General features: G+C 40.0%; 1 long non-coding RNA gene across 1 annotated transcript in view; it reads left to right on the forward strand.

Annotated features, from left to right (window-relative positions):
* The window catches only part of LOC146567098 (uncharacterized), a 274,156-nt gene that overhangs the window by 248,088 nt on the left and 9,637 nt on the right, over positions 1-16,431 (forward strand). The gene's annotated exons all lie outside the window — the stretch shown is intronic.

Consider the following 16,431-nt stretch of genomic DNA (forward strand, 5'->3'; position numbering starts at 1 on the left):
ACAAGCTACCCTAACTCTCAACTTAGCTAAGTGTGAGTTTGCCAAAGCTACTGTGACGTACTTAGGCAGGGAGGTGGGACGTGGACAGGTCCGGCCCATAGATGCCAAAGTGGAAGTGATTAAACAGTTTCCCACGCCTACCACCAGGCGTGAGTTACGTCGGTTTCTAGGGATGGTGGGCTACTACAGGAACTTTTGTAAGAATTTCTCCTCTGTAGTAAAGCCATTGACTGACCTGCTCAGCCCAAAAGTTGAGTTTAGCTGGTCGAGTGAGTGTCAGGATGCTTTTGAGAGTGCAAAAGCCCTCCTCTGCCATTCTCCTGTGTTAGCTGCACCTGATTTGACGCGACCATTCAAACTCGAGGTTGATGCCAGTGCTGTCGGGGCTGGGGCAGTGCTGTTGCAAGAAGACTTGTTGGGTTTGAACCACCCCGTTTGTTACTTTTCCCGCAAGTTCAATAAAAATCAGTTAAACTACTCCACCATTGAAAAGGAGACCCTGGCTTTGTTGTTGGCTCTTCAGCACTTTCACGTGTACCTGGGGTCCAGCATGTTGCCTCTTGTTGTGTACACAGACCACAACCCACTTGTGTTCCTGGCGCGTATGTTTAATCACAACCAGCGCCTTATGCGCTGGGCTCTGTTGTTGCAGGAATACAACTTAAGTATCCACCACAAAAAGGGGACTGAAAATGTTTTAGCTGACGGTCTGTCCCGTTTGTAAACATGTTTTACTGCTTTTGTCTTTTGTTGTTGTTTATGCTCTGTAACGTTGGCTTCAGCCCAACATAGTTGGTATTTTAAGGGGAGGGGTGTTACGGCCGCTGGCCTCAGGTGGCCCCGCCTTCCTCCATGGAAGCTACAGTGCTCCAGGACTCACGGGGGATTGGCTGGCCCGGACATATGCCCGCCCCAACTTCATGCGGATCCGAGCCTGTCAGACTACGCACACCATTGGCTGCCGCAGGAGCCTGGAGTACGACGGACAAGTGACACAGCTGTCTGCAGTTATGACAAGTGACACAGCTGACTGCAGTTAACGGATAGTATAAAAGGCTGAGGAGTCTTCATTCGTCGAGGGACTTGTTGATTTGAACAGACTGTACAGAGAGTCCCTCCCTTTTGCCTTTTGCCTTCTGCCTGTGTTTTGTGTTGCCTCCTGCGAGACGTTTAGTAGAGCAGTGCTCTACTGGTGCTATTAATCGTGGTGTTTGTTTAAAGTTTCTCTGCTGCCTAGTGAGTTGTTTCACTAACGGATTTCAGTTGTGTTAATAAACCTTATGTTTGTCGTCCTATCTAACTCCTTGGTCTCTGGGCTCGTTTATGTTACGTCCGCTGCCGCCTAGCAGAGCCGGGCCGTAACAAATGTTAAAGTAAGGAATTAGATGTCCAGTAAGAATCTATAACTAAAGAACAAACACTCACAAAGTTTTCCATCTTCTGAGAACATGTGTTAGATTTGAAGACTGCTAATATGTGAGTCAAGACAGCTGCAAGCAATTTGTACAGCCCTTCACTAATAATAGAGAAGTGATCCCTTCCTTGCTGTGAACAGCTCCTGATACCTTCCCAACTGTCAACAGCCCCATAAACAAAACAAGTGATTACTGCAGTTGTATTACAAGCATTAACAATTCATCAAGGTTCTCTGGTCTCCCCCCCACCACTCTGACAGTTGGAAATCACACCAGTCTAAATGATTAAGTGTTAAATAAGCCATATGTACTGCACACATGGCATAACTAATGTATTCCTTGAGCTCATTTGGGAGAATCACACTTTCCTGCATCAAATTAAAATTAGGTGTTTTTAACTTGGTAATTTTGGTCTCTTGTGGGATTAATGTAAGCCTGTGTGCTGTCAGCACCGTATGAGTGAGTTCAGATCTCATCAGAGTTCACAGGCTTAATTCAACATACTGTTTTAACATCTGTGATACCCACAATTACTACACATGCCAGCATTCACAAATTCCTTAAAATTTATTCAAGTCTATGAGCCTACTTGGCAAAATTTACCTCTAAGAGTCAAAATATGAAAAAGATACACAAATAGAAAATTTGTGATATTATTAACATATTTTTTGTAGGTATTTGGTGTTAATTTATTTATTTGAGGTGGTCTATAGCAACTTTATGCACAGACAGAGATAAAGGGGAAAACATACAGGCGGTCTGATCAGAACTTAATAAAATATTTGTACTGACTTGACCAAGGAAATCAACTATGCTATGTGCAAATTCAATTGCTCTTAAATTTTTAAAGCCAGTAAAATGTTTATAAAGACAGGTACATTATACTACTTGGCTACTAGGGCTAGAGCCTCTGAAGACTCAGGGTGTGCAGAGACAAGTCTTTCTTCATCCTATCCATTTTCATAACGTCTTGTCCAATTCAGGGTCATCAGAGGACAGGAATCTATCCCTGCTGACAATGGATGAGAAGGAGAAAACACCCTGGACAAGCTACCAGTGTCACAGGGCTAACACAAAGTCAGAGAGCCATGCTTGAGATGCTATTTCAATTTCTCCAACTGAAATAACATCTCAAGTATCCCGCCTTGGGATGGTGGGTGGAACCCAAAGTGCCTGGTAAGACGTCACAAGGCACATGGAAAACATTCAACTCCACACAGAAAAACTGTAGCTGAATGGCAGGTTCAGCTGGGGAACCTTCTTTCCATTACAAAAAAGTGCTAAAGAAATGTTAATGATAAGAAGAAAGTACATACATTAGTCTGGTTGCCAAGCTCAATTCTTTATTAAGCAGGAAAATAATCAAACAGTTTGTACATTAAAAACACAGATATGGGTGGTTTATTAGCACATACTCCTAAATTACATTTCAAATTAGAATAAGGATTAACAGATGAATCCCATGTTGTTAAATTTGTTCACATGTTTTACTATAGGGTCTTTACAGAAGTAGAAAAACCCATGTGAATGGGGACTACGTGCACTATTGCCAATTTTCAATTATATGGGTGATGTGCAGAGCCATGACAACTACGGGTGCATAACGTTGATTAGCTATACAATGAAGATATAGAAAATAGTAAGTTGAGTTAACATGTGTGCAAATGAGAAGGACACAGGCTGAAATGTGAACATATAGAGAAGTTTATGAAGGTAGATGAGTTTAAAATCCTGTGGTCAACCATCTAAATCAGCGCACAGTGCATAAGAGACATGTAGAAGACTGCAGGCAAGATGCAGTCGGTGGAGATAATTGCCAGGGATGATTCTCATAAAAGGATACCCACAAGAATTAAGGAAATGTTTACAAAATGTCAGTGAGATCTCATATGAAGTCTCGTTTGGAGATGGTGGCACTAACAAGGCTGAGCAAGATGACAAGATTGATTTTTGGCCAGGACAGGCACAATTAAGAATTAGTGTATCAGAAGGACAGCTAAGGTCGAGCAGTTTGGAAAAAAAGGTAGAGATGCTGACATGTTGGACATCTGCAAAAGAGGGATAGTGAATATACTGCATGAAGGGTTTTGAATATGGAGCTTTCAGGAAGGAGGAAAACAGGAACACCACAGAGAAGACACACGGATGTAGTGAAGGGAGACATCCAGAAGGTTGGTGTGACAGAGGAGGATGCTAGAATAAGGTGAGATGGAGGCAGATGGTCCACTGTGATGACCCCTAAAGAGAACTGCTGAAAGAAGAAGGCAAATCCACATGCAGACAGCACGACAAACAGTAATAAACAGAAAAGCCAGTTACAAAACAGAAAACTAACAGTGTTGATGCATGCTCAATCATCCAGGTAAGTAAGTCCCAAAACGTCCAGATGAACAAAATCAACCTTTTGGGAGAAAACTAACAGAAGCAACTGGAAAAAGACAGCAAAGCTGTGAAAAATGGTCACTCCTTTGAAGAGAGGAGAAGAGAAGAGTATGACAATATGGCTGGATCACACACTAGCAGTGCAACAGCACACAACTTGTACGTGCTAAAGTTCACACGAATGCACCAGCATGTGAAGGTGAAAGTGAGGTAATAATCAGCCTTCACATTTTTGTTTTGTCTTTATAATACAAATGTGCAGCCATGAGCTATGTTGTTAATAAGCTGGAACACTGTCGCTGATTCTTTTCACCTATTATGATGCTCTAACACTTGGTTTTGTGATGTAGAGCACAGATGTCTGTTTTATAGAATTCACTTTATTCATAATTGTCTTCCACGCAGTGCATTTCACTGTTGCTGGATGTTTTATATGCCATTACATGCTACATGCCTTTATTTCTTTCATTTGCCATTGCCAGTATATAATGGTGTGTCTAAATGTGATATTGCAAGACTGAGCGAGCTGCCTCTGTGGAGTGCATATGGCCACTAATGGCCAATTTTTGTTTTAATCAGTGTGTATAATAATAACAGTTGTGGCATGCTCTAAGGAGCAGAGGCAAGAGATTGAATACATTGAGTAGAGAAAGGAACTTTATTGATGCTTTGCCCTGCTGACTATCTTGCACTGGGGCCTGGTCATGTCAAAGCCAAACACAGTATAAAAGCTGCAAACTGTTGAGTTCTATGTCAGATTGTATGTCAGTGTTAACCAAATTAGCTACACCCCAGCAGCAAATCAGATGCATTGCAGACTGCATGAAACCCTGCCTGTGAATGTGAAAGAAAAGGAAATTGCTAGTATGAGAATGAAGTTCTACTTAGAGTAGGGGGAGAAAAATAGGTTTTGATCATCAGCCCATTTATCTACGGTGGGAGAGGCGAGGATGATACAGTCTCCTGTGTTCTTCATTGACAGGATTGCTTGGGAGGCCAGGTGTACTCATTTGTCTTTGAAATTATTGGAAATTAAGAGGATAATGAGGTCTTCAGGGAGACGCCGATGAGTGTGTCTGACATTCAGCTGAATGAGGGACAGAATATATAAAACACTTTGATTTGCCTTCATAAGAGACAAAACCACTGAGCTTTCTCAAACTCCTGTCTGTGAAAGGAAGGCCACGGCACTATTTCACTTCTGTTAACAATCATTAAGGATAACAGAAAGTAACTGTCAAGTTATACAGTGCACAATGGACCATTTTCTCTTTTAGCAGCATTAAATACCCTGGTTGAACGGTTGTTAAAATAATACACTTGAGTCCTTTTGACAAATTCTAATGATTTATTTTTTAATAATAAATGAGAGTCGTCTAGCCTAAAAAAAAAAAAAAGAAGCAAAAATTGAGATTTTTTGTTTCTGGCTTGTTTTGTTTTTGTTCCAGGGTGTGAAAAAATATTTATGTGGTTTTCAGTACTCCTTCTAGTGCAGCTACATTGCATTTTATTGGTGTAACTGAGATATGCTTAAAAGACCCCAGAGACTTCTGGAAGGACACCTGAGGCTGAAACTACATCAAATATTTTGAAATGGGTGGAGAAAAAATTGCTACTTCCTACAAAATAATGTTTGCAGTGTAGGGAATGGAACTGGACACATTATGAGTACTGTAGAAACTAACATTTGTCATAGACAATGCACAGGTTAGGCTTAAATGCAAACATTCTGAGAGGTAGAGCCATTTATTTATAAGCTTTTATAATATCTGTTTTTGAAAGTCCAAAAAACAAAATCATGTAAATTTCCAGAAAGATAAGAAATGCAATCCCAGAAACATGCAAGTAAACACACAAGGCAAACAAGCCGGCAGAACACGATATGATGCAACACAAAAAAGAGATGAAAAGACATGGCTGTTTATACTGGGACACACTGAAAGTTGCCAAGGGAAGTGGGAAAAGATGGCCAACACAAAGCAGAGGAAACGAATCAAGATAAACAAGACAGCACAATTAAAAGTACAAAGACGCAGAAAACAAACAACTATTATAATAAAACACTGGCAAGAACCTAAAACACTCAAACTTGAAATAGAAGGACACAAGGTTATAAAAACAATCATAACAATAAGGATTAATACAAATTAAACCCTAATGGAAAATCAACAGGAACTCGAATAAGCAACTAAGGCTCAAAATCCTAAAGAGCGAGAAAATTAAGTATAAGGAATATTATAAACAGTAAGCAACAAATAATAAAGGAGAATTCAAAGTCATGACAACATCGGATAATGTTTATAGTGTTTAACAAAAGAGCAACATTCATAGCAGCGTGGAATCATAAACAAAGCACAAGCTATTCCAAGCTATATATAAGCTATATATAATCCCTGCTGACAAGCTATATATATATATATATGTGTGTGTGTGTGTGTGTGTGTGTGTATGTTTGTGTGTGTGATGTATTTCTGCTTGTTTCATACGCGTGTGTTTTTACCTGAAGCTAGGAACTTACTCATCTTTGAGCTAAATAACGTCTCATTGCTTCCAAAATAAGGAGAAAGATGAAAAGCAGAACTTGCAGGCAGATTAAGAAGGAACATCAAACAGGTAGAAACTGGGCGGTGACTGTAGTTGTTGTTTGAAAAATTGTTTGCAAAACTGATTTGAGGAATTTTTTCAGAGGGCTGTTTCTTCTTTTGCTTGAGGCATCCTTCATGGGAACATCAAAGAAAAATCCTCTCACATCAGTATTTTGCAAAACTAAGACAGGAAAACAGTTAAAAACTACAAAAGCAGACATGAACAAACGTGGACAGTAAGTTTTCTTATCTCAGGAGATTTCCCTGCTGAGAACTTGGTAAAATCATTTTTTATGAAGTGTGTGTTGTGTGAGGAACACAATTGATTCTCCAGACTCCAGTTTCAGCTCCAGGCTCCGGGGAAATATTTGCAACCCATATGTGTGGATGACATATTGAAATCATACAGCTGTGTTGAATCTTGTCCCAGTTACTCATAAGCTAATATGTGGATCCTGCATGGTGGCTGCCTCATAGTGTAGTTGTGTCCCAGCTGACTAGACAAATCTCCAAGGGAAGTTTATTTAATATGATGCTTGAGAAGGAATAAACAAATAAATGAAACCCTGCAACACAAGAGTTTTATTATTCCTCTGACTGTATTCCCTCTGCGTTGGCTATGTTTGATACAAAAATACAAATAAAAAGGACATAAGAAGGAGCCAATTGGTGGTAGGAGCATCCATACTTTCCAAATTGTCTTTGAAATGATATCTCTCACTGTGGCTCTCTCTCTATCTACAGTGATGTGAAAAAGTGTTTGCCTGTGTTTCTGTTTGTCACACTTAAATGTTTCACAACAACAAGCAAGTTTAAATATCAGACAAAGATAAAAACAAGCAAACACAAAATGCAGTTTTTAAATTAAGGCATTTATGATTAAGAGGGGAAAAATCCAAACCTGCATGGCCCTGTGTGAGAAAGTAATCGTACCCCCATTATAACATAAATTATCTATGGTGTATCACATGTTTCGAACGTTGAGTTCAATTTCTCTAGCCACTCCCAGGCCTGATTACTGCCACACCTGTCTCGATCAAAAAATTGCTTAAACAGGACCCGCCTGACAACGCAGACAAGACCAAAGATCCTCAAAAGCCAGACATCATGCATCAAGCCAAGGAAATTCAGAAACAATTGAGTGTTCGGGGCAAAAATGACCTGCATGGCAGAGTTCCAAGATGAAAACCACTGCTGACAGGAACATAAAGGCTTGTTTCAGTTTTGCCAGAAAACAGCTTGACTCCTAAGACTTTTGGGAAAATACTCAGGACTGATGAGACAAAAGCTGATACTTTTTGGATGGTGTGTGTCCCATAACATCTAGCATAAAAGTAACACAGCATATTGTGGAACAATAAATTCTGCCGTCTATCAAAACTTCTCCAAGGAGAATGTCCGGCCATCTGATTGTGCTGTCAAGCTGAAGCACACCGAATGGCTTGAGAAATTCAATATGAAGACTTTGGAGTGGGCTAGTCAAAGTCCTGACCTGAATCCAATTAAGATGCTGTGACATGACCTTAAAAAGGCTGTTCATGCTCGAAAACCCTCTGATGTGGCTCAGTTACAACAATTCTGCATAGATTCCATAATTCCCCCACAGCGCTGCAAAAGACTCATTCCCAGTTATTGCAAACACTTGATTCCAGTTGTTGCTCCTAATGGTAGCCCAATAAGTTGTTAGGTTTAGGGGGCAACTGCTGTTTTACACAGGCCAATGCAGGGTTGGATCCCCGCTTGATAATAAACACCTTCATTTAGAAACTGCATTTTGTGTTTACTTGTGTTATCTTTGTCTAATATTTACATTTTTTGATGATTTGTAACATTTAAGTGCGACAAGTATACAAAAAAATGGAAATTGTGAAGGAGACAAACACTTTTTCATACTACTCTCTATTGTTCTATATAGTTTTCTCCTTAAATGTGAGCATTTAACTTTTCAGTCTTTCAAAAAGATATCTCATGACAAAGTATGCAAGCTTTTTTCCTATGTTTATTACAAACAGTAAAGTTTGCCAGAAAAAAAGTCCTTACACTATCTTCTGTTTCTTTCCAAGTATTGTGCAGGATAAATGTTGTAGTTGCCACAAACCAATGTTTTTGGTGTGCTATGTTTTGGTTATAACTGACATAATTAAATCCCATAAAAACAACCCAGTAAGGTAAATGACAGAGTCTGGGGTCGTTTCCTACAGCAGCCCCTAAAGAACACAGCAAGCATTTATTTTAAAAAGCTTTTTGTTACCCATTAGTAAAGTTTGCATTACCTTGCTTCTAACTTCTTCATTCCCAAGCAATGTACTGCAAATTGCTGTGAAACTATGTGAATAATTATTCTGTTAGTCGTGTTATAATCTTCTGGCAGTTAACCATAAGAGTCCTCCCGTCAATGATGAAAAATAACCATGAACCGAAGGGGCTTCTTGCTGTTCGGCAACAGTGTTAATGCTGAGCCAAATCTGCAGCCATAATAAGATTCACTCTCCAGCAGTCAGAGTGAACTCGCCTCATTTTCTTTCGAAATATCATGTATAAATATAATACAGGCTTGTGTCTGGTCATCGAGCAAATTCAATAATTAAAGACACAGTTGCTCACTGTCGTTACACCTGGGGGGTGGCTTAGTAGGCTTTAATATGATACTTAATGATCATAGAGGGCAGCCTTTTTCAAGCTTATGGTAAAACTAAAATGTTACAGGACAGTAAAGTACAAGTATTGTAATGTAGCGGAAAACATACTGCAGCACAACACAAAATATTACAAGCTACATATCTAACCCAGTTTTAATCTCTACCTTGCCTGGGGAGGACCCTGAAGGACATTGGGGATTGGGACTATTTATGAGGCTAGGCTGCCAGTACACCCAAATGCTAGTGTGAACTTTTAGGAAAACTGATGAAAATCATATGCTACAGCTGCAGGAAACAGCGTGGTGAAGTGCAAATGCTCTGGTGACGAAACTAAAAAAAACTATGCAAACTGACTCGATGATTCCCCTAAAACCAAACATATATCGAAATCAGAGCTATAAGAACAAGAATGCTGACAACCTGGGATAAAATCTGATGGAAAAAGTAAATTACTGTTGATATGCTTGGTTGTGTCGTGTAATACATCTGGCTGTCTTTCAGTGAATTTCAAAGTGTGTGATTACTGGACTGATAAACATCTTGCCTGGTCTGATTACTTCATTAGGAAGCTAAGATATTTCCGCTGCTGCATGATAAGGTACCTTTACCCAAGGATGAAGGCCTCATATCCATCACCATCCTACATGTCTGAGACACTAATCTCTCATTGAGCAGCATCAAATGCACTGAGGCAGTGCATTCAGCTCTGCTAACAGATCAAAGACAGACAAATTGAAACGGAATGGGTTTGAATATTTGCAAAAAATGAAATATCATTTCAAAGTCTGAAAATATGATTGAGCTATTTTGATGTAGCATTTAGGGAGAACCTCTTTCAAATGGGTAGCCTTCATCCAAAAAGAAAAAAAAAAAACCAACAAAACAAACAAACAAACAAACAAAAACTTAATTGATGCTTAATGTAACCGCTAAAAAAGGTGGCTAATAAACCATCTCATTTTATGGAGGGCTTCATCTACACTTTTACAGCTGAAATACATCTGTCAATTACACAGAAGAAGCATAATAAAATGTATCTATTTCGAACTGATGTTTCATTTTGTCTCTATATTGCATGAGGACCCCATATTGAATATTGAAAAAAAAGTTGAGTCATTTTAAACAGGATACCAACTAATGAATGATTGTCAAAGAAAATAAGAGGCTTTATCCTTTGCAATAGCATGTTACCACCCCAACTATCTGTCAGGGACTGGGTCTGTGGCCCTGCATTTTCAGTTCTTTTTGATCTCTTGTTATATTTTGAAGATGATGTAGAATTCTTCTCACATAAGTGTTCTGTGTCACCTGTTATGTATTTCTTGTCTGCATGTTTCATGTTTTTCCAAGCTTGTGTGTCATGTCTATGTCTCATTGTTTCCAGTGTTATTTTGAAAGTCTTGTTTCTTTGTTCAGTGTGTTTAGTTTTACTCTTCCCCTGTGATATCGTTATGTTCATTTGAGTCAGTTGTGTCCCCAGGTGTTTCCACTTCCCCTGATCAGCTCTTGTGTGTATTTAACTCCTCTGTATTCCTTTGTTAAGTGTCAGGTTGTTTGCGTTTCTTTGTCCATATCTTGTCAGATTCAGCTCAGGCTCAGCTCAGGTCTTGTCCTTCATAGGTTCCCACTTATACCTGCCCTGAATCATGTTCATGTCTTCGTCATAGTAACACAGTTTAGTGTTTCTCAGTTCAGGTTTTAGTTTAGTGTTCACCTTGCCATATTTTTGAACTACTGTTATCAGCCATAATAAACGGCTGTTTACTAATTCATTCAAGTTGTGTTCCACGTTCTGTTTTTTTGTCTGCACTTGGGTCCTTTATTCATTCTCTACACAGTCAGCCTTTGCCAGACTGAGTCAAATGGATAAGGTTGAGCCAACATCTAAAGGTTTCAATGGGTAAATTTTCAGAATTGGCAATGGCATAGGAGGAAAAGAGAAAAACTAAAAACTAAAAATACATAAGCTAAGTGCTACTTAGAGACATTAACTAATCCTGTGAAGAGAAAAGAAAATTGCCGATGTGCTTCATAATTACATTTTCTAACTAACCAAAAGTAAAAAGAATGCCGTGGCCCTAATCCTTAAACCTTAAATTAATTCATAGTTCAGACTCAGAATGGGTTAAAGAACTAAAATCCAGGCATATATAAAAAGAAAACAGAGGTTTTCCCTTTATGTATGCTTGTTTCTGTCCCAGAGGCAGGAACAAAGGTTGTCAAATACAAACTATAAAACTACTACTATCTATAAGTATCTTCTAGGTTAAACATACACAAACAACACAACACTGATGCTGCAAAGTTGATGTGAATGAAAAATTGGCAGCCCTTTTAAAGTACCTGCTGTGACAAGTGCTGGAATCTTACTGGCTCACAGGACTGGGGTGTTGGTCCATTCAGCATTGAGGGAAAATAGGGCTAAAGGTGGAGAAGCTGAAAGTAAAATGAAACACAGTTGCAAATCCCAATTGGTACTTCAATGTTTTTATATTATGTGCTTGACTTCTTGGTTCTACTCAAGATAATTAGAAAATGTAAACTAGTATCATAAGAAATGATGATTTGAGCAATACTGTACTTTCAACTTTCCTAGTTTGTTGATGAAGAACTTCACTGCCATGCACAGAGCTGTAACAGCTACACCATCCAATAAGTTCGGATATACACTGTGATGCCAACACTGACTGTGGGATGAACCTCGGGGCCCCAAATCAGTGCTAACTTTTGCAAATGTCCTTAAATCTGACCCTTATATTGCATAACTTTCTTTGAAAGTCAGGTGAAATACTTTGTTTTTTATTTATTTATTTATTTTTGCCTGTCCCGTTTGGCTCTTTTGCCATCAGAATTGTTGTCTAAAGGCAAAGAAAGATGCCCAACGGATTTACTTTACCAAATTGACCATCCCAGCCTTGCCGTAATGGTCCATTTGATTCACCTTTTATTGTTTATTTTATTTTCACTTACTGAATACGGGACAGACTTGACTGGGGGAAAGAAGGGGAGAAAGAAAGAGGGAAAGAGAAACAGCTGAGAAGAGGGACGGGGGAGAAGGGAAAAAGACAAAAACCAACAGAACGGGCAGAGAAAAAAAAATGCATATATCAATCACCTGGATCACCTGCTGAGAAAGAAAAAAGAAAACAAGCAGAAGAGAACAAGAGTAATAGAATAAACAACATCACAATGATATATGGGAATATGACAGTAAATACTAAATATTAAACATTATTGTGCAGCACATAAGATCAACAGAACACAGTGTGCTTTGAGGTAGGAGCCAAAAAGGGTGTAGTTTGTGGGTGTGATCACCCGTGTGTACACCTGTGAGCATGGACGCGCTTGTTTTTTTAAAAGGTTCCTTCATGTAATGATCTGCTAGAGGGTGTGGGGGGGCCACAGCCCCATCCTCCAGGGCATGAAGCAGGTATGGAGGAGATCAAAACTCCAGACATCCAGAGGCCCCCAGAACACAAGAGACCAAGGAAGACCAACAGAGGGGCAGCCGCGCCACTGTCCCAGAAAGAGCTGAGGAGAGTCCCAGATGAGGGCTCACTCAGCAGCTGCGGAGCAGAAGCCAGGGGGGTTGCAGTGACGCGCCCGTGAGCTCCACCGGCAGCCAGCCGTGCCTGAGTGACCGAGCCCCAGGCCGACAGGCCGGGGGCACCCCACCTCCGAAGTGGCCCGAGCGAGCCCCAGGCTCCAGGCCCCGATAAGCGGCCACCAAGGAGTGAGCCGGTGTGTACCTGGACGCCCATCCCCAGACACAAAGAACCACCAACGCACCGATGTCTGAGGGAGTCCGCCACTGGCAGGGGAAGTGGTGGTAGGGGGAGATAGGCCTCCAAACCTTGGAGGGCCTGAGATGTCCCCAGAGAGGTGGCGCCTGACACCCAACCTGACATATAGACACAGACATACAGGCGCACACAGATACAAACATCCATTCCCACCCTCATGCTCTCATATGCACTTACTCCACACTCAACCAACGTGGAGACAGACATAAAGAGACGCTGTACACACGATCACACTCCCCAAGCATACTCTACAAACCGGGTCTAGGTACCCTTGCCCCTGGAGGGGGGAACTGCACCCAGACCCAGGTGGTGGGGAGGCAGACCGCCCCGACTCCGCAGCAGCAGGGAGGCCCCACACTCCAGACCGCAGTCGGACGGCCAACTCCTCCTTCTAGCCCCCCCGCTCCAGCAGGCCGCAGAGAATGGGGGTGAGAGAAGAATCCAAACCTCCCTCCACCCGCTCATTGTAGTGTTGATGCATGTGTGTTCTAAGGTGCATTTAAAACCCAGGAGGGCATGGAGCTACCTGCCAAGGAGCAGCAGGTAAGCGCATGGTCCCTCCTGCTAGCCCTCAATGTCTACGTGTATTTAAAATTGAGAGGTGGGCAACGACGCCAGGGGTGAGGTGTACATCCTGATGGTACTTTGGATTCCGTGTATCGTGCCCACCCCCAAGATCCTATATGTATGTGTAATGAGAGTGTGAGTAATGTGAATGTCTAAGTTGTGGGATAAAATTGAGGCAGAGGCAGCCAGAAGGGGACGGGGGGGGGGGGGGGGTAGTCTCCTCTGCGCCCTGGTGACATACCCCTACTCCAAAGTCCTGCATGTGTGGGTGGTTGTGGAGGAGCGGGAAGAGGGAGGCAGCTGGAGATGGGGAGGGAAGGAAGGGAGGTGAAATACTTCAACGCTCATCAAAACGTTAAAGGATAATAGCCTGGTCACCATCTCACAAAAAGAGATGTCTACCCTCATATTTGTCGAACCACCACTGCGAACTCATGGGGAGCCCCCAATAGTTTCCTTGTGTGTGTGTGTCACTGTAACACAACTTGCAAGCTAACTGACCCATTAAAATAGCAGAAAATGCCTCTTTATGCTGTAGCAAAAGACATGCCTATATCAAGTAACAGGAAATAATATTTAATGGGATTTAAAAACAAATATTTTATTTACTTTAAACATGTAAGCCTTTTAAATGTTTTATCATTTTGCATATGGTTGATAAGATGAACAGAATTAATAATGCATCAGGATAGGATCATTTTTCTTGCATGCCTATGCAAAGCATTTCCTGATGCCTCCTTTTCCTTTTTTCAGTTGGAACGAGCTGCCAGGTTTGGTTTATCTGATCTATCTGAAACTGTCACAATGCAAATCTCTACAACCTTCTGACACTTTATATTGATCTAAATCTGTATATAAGCATGATTTAAAAACAAAAGATGAAAATGTGAGTCAACAAGAATTTTTGCGAGATCTCTCAAAAGATCATCGTACTTTTTTTTTCTCCCATGTGTCTTGCAGGGCTCTGTAGAATTTAAAGCTGACAGAAATAGACATATTTATTTTTAAGACCTGTAATTATATCTTCAAATTTCATTTTAAAGTTTTCTTTAATTTACAAAGTCATAAAAAATGTTATATTTAGAAACGTGTTATGTAGGATTAAATGATTTTAAATGTTAAAAAATGATCAATGTTTGAAGAATAATATCCTAAATGTTTATTTAATCAAATTACCTTGAATCTATATCTGCTTTTTCTAACATACCAAATCAACTGAAATAAAATCTGTTTTTCAAAAATATAAGCACAATCTAATCAATGTGTTTGAAACAGATGTTATGTTTTGTCTCCTGTAACACATTTTAAATAAGATGCCAGCAATGTTTTAAAAAGTACATTAAACAGTAGCATAATATTTTATTTTGGTTTATTTTTTCTGGTTCGGTTTATTTTTTATAGTTAGGAGACATACTGTCCCCCATAACTATATCTGTCAAGATTTATTATAGACAGAATTCATGGCCCAGGTCAAAATTGATTTGGAATATATTGTGAAATATGAACTGTATGTAAAGGTAAAGGTCTGTCCATCCTTTGGGCCCCAGGACAGTAGAGGGACTCTAAGTGGTTGCTACTGCTGCTTTGTTACTAGAAGCCAAACTGAAGACGATAAAATGCCTTGTGAAAAACATCTTGATCTATTGTTGTCATTGGTGGATATTTCATGATTCCCAACTTGGGGTGTGTGTGTGTGTGTGTGTGTGTGTGTGTGTGTGTGTTTATTTGCCTTTATCCGACTGAACTCAAGTATTGACATGCAACAAAAAAGTATTTCTTTGGAATACTGACACACTTCTATTTGGATGAAAATATGAGGAACTGACTCATTAGTAATGCCAACATTTATTAAGTAAGACTGGTAGCAGTCTTTGCCTCGCCATCTGTGCTTGGTGAATAACATCCACATTTCACAGCTGGTGTTCAGCACTGACAACTATACTGTATGTTTGCTTGGGTGAACACATAAGAGAAACAAATGAACCAAGAAGAAACAAAAACAGCACTGCAGAAACATTTTAGATGTGCTTCACAGTATAGAGCTCTATAGCTGTGTATATACTTATGTGACAGATCACCTACCTCTTTTCTTTCTCTGTGCTGCTTGACTTGAAACTGTCAATAAAAATCAAGGTACAGCACATACCATATTCCTAGTTAGACTGCATTTCAGACACCTTGGGATTCTAAAATGTCAAACAACACACTTGAAAAGTTCGATGAAACAGTTCTTGTAGGTGGAGTTTTGAGCTGGAAATTTGGGCTTTATCACATATGATTTCTAGTAGCAGATGGTATGACATCACTTCTTACATATGCAAAAGTAAATTGCTTAATATTACATTTGAAATTTACTATATTTAAACTTAAATTATATTTGAGTAAAGCGTCTCTTTGTCCTAACTTTCTCCCCTCACCCTAACCTTCCCACTCTAAACAAAACAGTTGGGGATCATTGTGATTGTTGGGGTTTTCTCTGTTTTGTCTGTCTGTAGGGTCTTTAACTTACAATATAACAACAACTGTTGTTGTGATTTGGTGCTATATAAATAAAATTGAAGTGAAGCAGAATCTAAACCATAGAAACTAAGAAAGCAGACCAAAGCAAAAACAACACCAAACCATGCAGGGGGTGATAATTTACAGACAGTAAACTTGTGTAAAGCTTTTCCGACACATAAACTCGTACTCTTGAAAGAATCTGAGGTATGTGCCTCACACTTCAGACACTGCATACACATATTTTTTTTTTTTTTTTGAGAAAGTCGAGCCTGTTACAGCGATGTGGAAATGGGGGGAAAAAAATTCAAGATGGAATTTAACATGAATAAATTAGTTTAACACCGCTTCCTTATTTTATATAATTTATCTGTTTTTATACATTTACCATACAGTTAGCAAATGACTGGATTCCTGCACAGTGGTGGTTTTGCAAATTCAAATTGACCATTTTTTTTGTCTGTGTAGTTTGGTGGTGGTGCACAACTTTTGGCTGGCCTTCTCCTTTGTTTGTCTGATGCCATGAGGGCCATCTGCCATT

Source organism: Mchenga conophoros, linkage group LG9 (genome assembly GCF_057382185.1).
Source record: "Mchenga conophoros isolate Kocher_MC1m ecotype Shallow Benthic linkage group LG9, M_conophoros_male_GT1.1, whole genome shotgun sequence".
Lineage (NCBI taxonomy): Eukaryota > Metazoa > Chordata > Actinopteri > Cichliformes > Cichlidae > Mchenga > Mchenga conophoros.